Source organism: Babylonia areolata, chromosome 16 (assembly GCF_041734735.1).
Source record: "Babylonia areolata isolate BAREFJ2019XMU chromosome 16, ASM4173473v1, whole genome shotgun sequence".
In the NCBI taxonomy this organism is placed as follows: Eukaryota; Metazoa; Mollusca; class Gastropoda; order Neogastropoda; family Buccinidae; genus Babylonia; species Babylonia areolata.
Genome location: NC_134891.1, coordinates 17,035,698 through 17,043,197, shown reverse-complemented (window position 1 = coordinate 17,043,197; position 7,500 = coordinate 17,035,698). Strand labels below are relative to the sequence as shown.

The window sequence follows — 7,500 nt, the reverse complement described above, 5'->3', positions numbered from 1 at the left end:
CTGTCTGTGTGTCTGTCTGTCTCTCTCCCAGTCTCTCCTGCAGTACATTATGGACGGGAGTGAATTAACCATTGACCTTTCTTCACCTGTCTGTGAATCTTCCTTGATGTCGCTGTTCTGTCTGACGGCCGTCTTTTTCTGAACGTTTCCACGGATGCTTCATAGCTTCTGTGTTACGCAATTCCCCTGGGTGTCTTTGCCCTCGTCTGTCCATCTGTGTGCTTGTCTGTGTCTCTTTGTCCTTGCTTCTAAAAGATTAAAGAGGTTTTTCCTCGTCTGTTACCAGTCTTGTCTATCATTGATTTCGTCTGTTTTGTCTGTTCAGCTATCTATCCGTTTCTTTGTCTGTTGGTCTGTGTGCCTATCTCCCCCACCCTCTCTCTCTCTCTGTTGGTCTGTGTGCCTATCTCCCCCACCCTCTCTCTCTGTCTGTTGGTCTGTGTGCCTATCTCCCCCACCCTCTCTCTGTCTGTTGGTCTGTGTGCCTATCTCCCCCACCCTCTCTCTGTCTGTTGGTCTGTGTGCCTATCTCCCCCACCCTCTCCGTGTGTGTCTGTTGGTCTGTGTGCCTATCTCCCCCACCCTCTCTCTCTCTGTCTGTTGGTCTGTGTGCCTATCTCCCCCACCCTCTCTCTCTCTGCGTCTGTTGGTCTGTGTGCCTATCTCCCCCACCCTCTCTGTCTGTTGGTCTGTGTGCCTATCTCCCCCACCCTCTCTGTGTGTGTCTGTTGGTCTGTGTGCCTATCTCCCCACCCTCTCTCTCTCTGTCTGTTGGTCTGTGTGCCTATCTCCCCCACCCTCTCTCTCTCTGTCTGTTGGTCTGTGTGCCTATCTCCCCCACCCTCTCTCTCTCTCTCTCTCTGTCTGTTGGTCTGTGTGCCTATCTCCCCCACCCTCTCTGTGTGTGTCTGTTGGTCTGTGTGCCTATCTCCCCCACCCTCTCTCTGTCTGTTGGTCTGTGTGCCTATCTCCCCCACCCTCTCTCTCTCTGTCTGTTGGTCTGTGTGCCTATCTCCCCCACTCTATCTCTCTCTGTCTGTTGGTCTGTGTGCCTATCTCCCCCACCCTCGCTGTGTGTGTCTGTTGGTCTGTGTGCCTATCTCCCCCACTCTATCTCTCTCTGTCTGTTGGTCTGTGTGCCTATCTCCCCCACCCTCTCTCTCTCTGTCTGTTGGTCTGTGTGCCTATCTCCCCCACCCTCTCTCTCTCTTCTCTCTGTCTGTTGGTCTGTGTGCCTATCTCCCCCACCCTCTCTCTCTCTGTCTGTTGGTCTGTGTGCCTATCTCCCCACCCTCTCTCTCTCTGTCTGTTGGTCTGTGTGCCTATCTCCCCCACCCTCTCTCTCTCTGTCTGTTGGTCTGTGTGCCTATCTCCCACACCCTCTCTCTCTCTCTGTCTGTTGGTCTGTGTGCCTATCTCCCCCACCCTCTCTCTCTCTGTCTGTTGGTCTGTGTGCCTATCTCCCCCACCCTCTCTCTCTGTCTGTTGGTCTGTGTGCCTATCTCCCCACCCTCTCTCTCTCTGTCTGTTGGTCTGTGTGCCTATCTCCCCCACCCTCGCTGTGTGTGTCTGTTGGTCTGTGTGCCTATCTCCCCCACCCTCTCTCTCTCTGTCTGTTGGTCTGTGTGCCTATCTCCCCCACCCTCTCTCTCTGTGTGTCTGTTGGTCTGTGTGCCTATCTCCCCCACCCTCTCTCTCTCTGTCTGTTGGTCTGTGTGCCTATCTCCCCCACCCTCTCTCTCTGTCTGTTGGTCTGTGTGCCTATCTCCCCACCCTCTCTCTCTCTGTCTGTTGGTCTGTGTGCCTATCTCCCCCACCCTCGCTGTGTGTGTCTGTTGGTCTGTGTGCCTATCTCCCCACCCTCTCTCTGTCTGTCTGTTGGTCTGTGTGCCTATCTCCCCCACCCTCTCTCTCTGTGTGTCTGTTGGTCTGTGTGCCTATCTCCCCCACCCTCTCTCTCTCTGTCTGTTGGTCTGTGTGCCTATCTCCCCCACCCTCTCTCTCTGTCTGTTGGTCTGTGTGCCTATCTCCCCCCCCCTCTCTCTCTGTCTGTTGGTCTGTGTGCCTATCTCCCCCACCCTCGCTGTGTGTGTCTGTTGGTCTGTGTGCCTATCTCCCCCACCCTCTCTCTGTCTGTCTGTTGGTCTGTGTGCCTATCTCCCCACCCTCTCTCTCTCTGTCTGTTGGTCTGTGTGCCTATCTCCCCCACCCTCTCTCTCTGTGTGTCCCTCTCTATAACCTTTTACTCCCTGTATCTCTGCATTTTTGTCTGTGTCTGTCTTTCTGTTTGTCTGCGTACTTCTCTCTCTCTCTCTCTCTCTCTCTCTCTCTCTGTGTGTGTGTGTGTGTGTGTGTGTGTGTGTGTGTGTGTGTGTGTGTGTAGTGGGGGAGAAGGGGGCAGTCTATTTGTCTCTGTACCACTTCTATCTCTCCCTGTCTTTTACCAGTCTTGTCTATTTGTCTCTTTGCCTATCATTATTTTCGTCTGTTTTCTCTGTTTATCTATCCATTTCTCTGTTTATCTATCCATTTCTCTTTTCATGTGTCTTTCTGTCTGCGTACCTCTGTGTGTGTGTGTGTGTGTGTGTGTGAGTGTGTGTGTGTGTGTGAGAGAGAGAGAGAGAGAGAGAGTGGGTGTGTGTAGTGGGGGAGAAGGGGGCAGTCTATTTGTGTCTGCACCACTTCTGTCTCTCCCTGTCCTCCTCCTTTTTTTCCCCTTTCTCTGTCTCTCTCTCTCTGTCTCTGCCTCTCTGCCTGTCTGTCTCTGTCTGTCTGTCTGTCTGTCTCTGTCTGTCTCTCTTTCTTTCTTTGTGTGTATTTGTGTGTGCATGTCCTTGTTGGGCTCACTCTCTCCCTTCCACCATCTCCACCATCTCTCCCTGTTTCTGTCATGGTGTCTGTCTTTCTCCCCCCCCCTCTCCTCCCACCACCCCCATTCACCCCCCCCTCTCTCTCTTCTTCAGTATCCTCCATTCTCTCCTATACTGTGTGGACGAGAGTGAATTAGCCATTGACCTTTCATCGCCTGTCTGTGTGTCTTCCTTGATGTCGCTGTTCTGATTGTCTGACTGCCGTCTTTTTCTTACGTTTCCACGGAGTTTTCAGGTGCTGCCTTACGTCATTCCCTTGCGGGGCTCCGCTTCAATGGCCTCTCTGTCCATCTCGTCTGTCTGTCTGTCTGTCTGTCTATTTTTCTGTCTGTTTATGCATCTCTTTGTCTTTGATATCTCGACCTTTGCCAGTCTTTTCTCTGTTTACCTATCAAGATATCTGTGGTGTATCTTAAGCAATCTATCCATTTGTCTGTGTGTTTTTCCATGTCAGCTACACACACACACACACACACACACACACACACACATGCACACACACAAAACCTGTGCATAACCTATCGGATACATACGAGCGCGTTCTGGAATGGATAACAAGTCCTTCATCACGTGCTTGCTCTGATCTTCTGGCATGCGTACACACATGGAATGGGACTCCACTCAAAGCTCTGCACATCCGTTGACACGGGAGATCAGAAATGTCTCTCGCCCATTTACCCAGCTAGGCGCCGTGACCTGAATTCATTCCAAACCAAGCGTTGTTAAGTCCAGCGCTTTAACAAATCACCCGACTGTGGCACACGTCACGTATGTTGTCAACAGAACGACAAGTGTTTCGTTCTGCAAAGACCTCGTCAGGCTCACAGCTCGCGGTGCCTTGCTGTCCCACAATGAAGAGATGCAGCTTTGTTCAGCCTGGAACCTAAAGTGTAGGGGTGACTCATGTACACGGGTGTGGTGAGTGACCTTTCATGTCAAGACCGTGGTTCACAAGAAGAAGACGACGAAAAAATGATGATGATGATGATGATGGTGATGATAATGATAATATCTGAATATCTAGTCATCAGCCCCCCATCCACATGTAATATGCAGCTTCTGTTCAAACGTGTGTGTGTGTGTGTGTGTGTGTGTGTGTGTGTGTGTGTGTGTCTGTCTGTCTGTCTGTGTCTGTGTGTGTGTGTGTGTGTGTGTGTGTGTGTGTGTGTGTGTGCAGTGCGTGCATGAGTTAGTATGCACAATTTTTTTTAATTTGATGCACGTGTATGTATCTTATTTCTACTGTATCTGTGTTTGTGTATGATTTTCAATTTATGTTCGTATCTTGTTATGTACTATCCCCCCCCCCCCCAACCCCCCAATATTCCTTGTGACCCCGGTACACTTGGTAATGAAGACATATTCTATTCTTTCATCATCATCGTTGTTACCATTATTATTATTATTATTGTTATTATTGTTGTTGTTGTTGTTATCATTATTATAACAGCACATACATACATACATACATAAGCAAATAGATAAACAAATAGATATACAAAAATGTGTGTGTGTGTGTGTGTGTGTGTGTGTGTGTGTGTGTGTGTGTGTGTGTGTGTCTGTGTGTGTGTGTGTGTGTGTGTGTGTGTGTGTGTGTGTGTGTGTGTGTGTGTGTGTGTGTGTGTGTGTGTGTGTGTGTGTGTGTGTGTGTGTGTGTGTGCGTGCGTGCTTGTCAGAGCGGATATCCTCAACAGAGGTTCTTTTTTTTTTTTTTTGTTGTTGTTCTTGTTGGTTTTTTTAACTTGTTCACATGTACAGGGTTGTAGGCAACAAACGAATAAAGATAATACTACATATAAGGAGAGGGGCAGTGCAAGTACATACACGTATGGAGAAAAGACAAAAGGGCAAACAAACTGACTCGCAAAAAAGAAAAAAGGATGTATGAGTGGAGCTGGATTACACAAAATAGGTTAGCATACTGAATGCAGTTATGGGGCCTCGAGAATATGTCATTACGTGGTCAAAAATAAAACAAACAAAAACAAAATAAAAACAGCAACTTTTTGTGTGTGCTTATATATATATATATATATATATATATATATATATATATATCATTGCTGCACTTAAACACTGTGTGAGAAGTGTGTAATGAAGGCATGTATCACTAACAAACATCCTGAACAGAGTTTTACCATAGGACAACACTGTGACTTTTTGTTGCACATGTAGGTGTGTGTGTGGGGGGGGGGGGGGGGTTAGGGTGGGAAGGGGTGTCGGTGTGTGTGTCTTGTCTGTGTGTCTGTGTCTTTGTGTGTGTTCGCGTGCGCGCTCTGTTTCTATCTGTCCTCCTCTGTCCAATGGTGGAGTCTATTGAATCAGACCAGACACTGATAAGACCTCTCTCCCCAAGACTTTTCATGCCCTCGTTGTAGCGACACGCATACAGTAGTTCGGTAAGGTCAGGTTTTTCACGGCTTTTTGTTTGTTTGTTTGTTTGTTTGTTTTTGTAAGGATGAACATTCTCTGTCATAGCCATATATACTTTTATTTTTTAAAGTCTTTCCATCCGTCAAAAGAATATTCAAAGAGTCGCTGTATGCGTGATAAATCAACAACAACAACAACAATTTGGTATTCTGTTTATGTGAACGATGTATACGTGATAAAAACAACAATTTGGTATTCTGTTTATGTGAACGATGTATACGTGATAAAAACAACAATTTGGTATTCTGTTTATGTGAAGGATGTATACGTGATAAAAACAACAATTTGGTATTCTGTTTATGTAAATGGTTTATGTATTTTCCAGAGAATTTCTTTTTTTTCTGAGAATGGATTAACTATGTAAGCAGTGTCCAATCTGTACCGAACAATGGCGTTGAGTTTGGATAATCGGTTAAAATAATTATAATCAATGGTATGGATATTCATGAACGTTGCATCGAACCACAACTCCGAAATACTTTCTGATTTGTGAAGACGAAGTGATTTGCAGTGACAAACTGAGCATACAATATGAACTAAACCTGGTTTATTATGCGATTTGATTGTGGAGTGAGGTTCCTGGAACATTGTGGATCTCCAGGTTTCCAGTCAAGTGAAATGTTAACAAAACCAGGAAGGTTAAACGTCAACAGTTCTGAGTACATAGCTTGACCGTCTCTGACTGTGCGTTTGTTATTTCATTTGCAGACTAAGGAGAAATCATATCGTTCTTCTTCTTCTTCGTTCATGGGCTGCAACTGCCACGTTCACTCGTATGTACAAGAGTGGGCTTTTACGTGTATGACCGTTTTTTTTACCCCGGCATGTAGGCAGCCATACTCCCTTTTCGGGGGGTAAATCATATCATTTGAGAGAGAGAGAGAGAGGATCAGGGGCAAAGGGAGAGAGAGAGGGGGGGAGATAGACAGACAGACAAAGAGAGAAAGAGAGAGAGGAAGAGACAGAGAGAGGAAGAGACAGAGATAGAGAGAGAGAAGGGGGGGGGAGAAAGAAAGAAAGAGAGTGAGAAAGAGAGAGGGTACAAAGGAAGAGAGAGAGAGAGAGAGAGAAGAGAGAGAGAGAGAGACAAGCAGATGGATAAACAGACAGAGAAAGAGAGAGGGAGCTGAGGAGGAGGAGGAGGAGGAGGAGGAGGAGGAGGGGCCGGAAGGAGGCGGTGGATTTCGGTCAATGAATGTTTGCCCTCCAAACGAACCTATCTCCACTTAAAATGAGATGTAACTCACTTTCTCCAGTAATTGTTTACCCGCCCCCATCCCTCCCACCCCGCCCCCTGCAATTTCCCCCATTACATCACGTAAACGTTCAGTGCTGAGGAAATGCAAGGTTTCTGATTTGTTTGTTTGTTTGTTTGCTCTGTGTGTGTGTGTGTGTGTGTGTGTGTGTGTGTGTGTGTGTGTGGAGGGTGTGTGTGGTGTGTGTGTGTGTGTGTGTGTGTGTGTGTGGTGTGTGTGTGTGTGTGTGTGTGTGTGTGTGTGTGTGTGTGTGTGCGTGCGTGTGTTTGTATATGTGTGTGTGTATGTGTGTGTTTGTGCGTGTGTGTTTGTGTGTGCGCGCGTGTGTTTGTATGTGTGTGTGTGTTTGTATGTTTGCGTGTGTGTGTGTGTGTGTGTGTGTTTGTGTGTATGTGTGTGTGTGTGTGTGTGTGTGTGTGTGTGTGTGTGTGCCGTACGTGCGCGCGCGCGCGTAGCAATGTTTGTGTGTGTGTGTGTGTGTGACGTGCGCGGCTGTATAAGGATAGGGGGGGAGTGTGGGTGGGGGATGAACAGCGCTGAAAACTATGACGAGAAAGTATTGCGTAACCCAGTTACACCAGCTCACTGAGGAGCAGACAAGGAAAAGAAGAAAAGCAAAAAAAAAAAAAAAACATCACCAACAAAAAAGCCATACATCATCATAACTGTCCCATTCGATCAGTCGTGGGGCACAGACAGACAGCCCTCCAATCATCCTGGCTGGCTGTCCTCGCTGCGGCGATGCCCCCCTCCCCTCCCCCTCCTCTCACCTCCCTCCCTCCTACTCCGCCACTCTCCATCTCCCCCCCCCCCACCCGGGCTCCCTCCCCTATTCAATGTTATTTGTTATTACTTTGCAACAGAATATGCCTGTATGAAACGATATTTTCATGAACAGATGTTGTAACCCATTTTAGTTCAGTGGATTTCGACTCTTATTT

The 7,500-nt window shown here is 47.4% G+C and overlaps 1 protein-coding gene across 1 annotated transcript in view; it reads left to right on the top strand.

Moving 5' to 3' along the window:
• The window catches only part of LOC143291202 (neo-calmodulin-like), a 208,428-nt gene that overhangs the window by 61,610 nt on the left and 139,318 nt on the right, over positions 1-7,500 (top strand). The window lies entirely within an intron of this gene.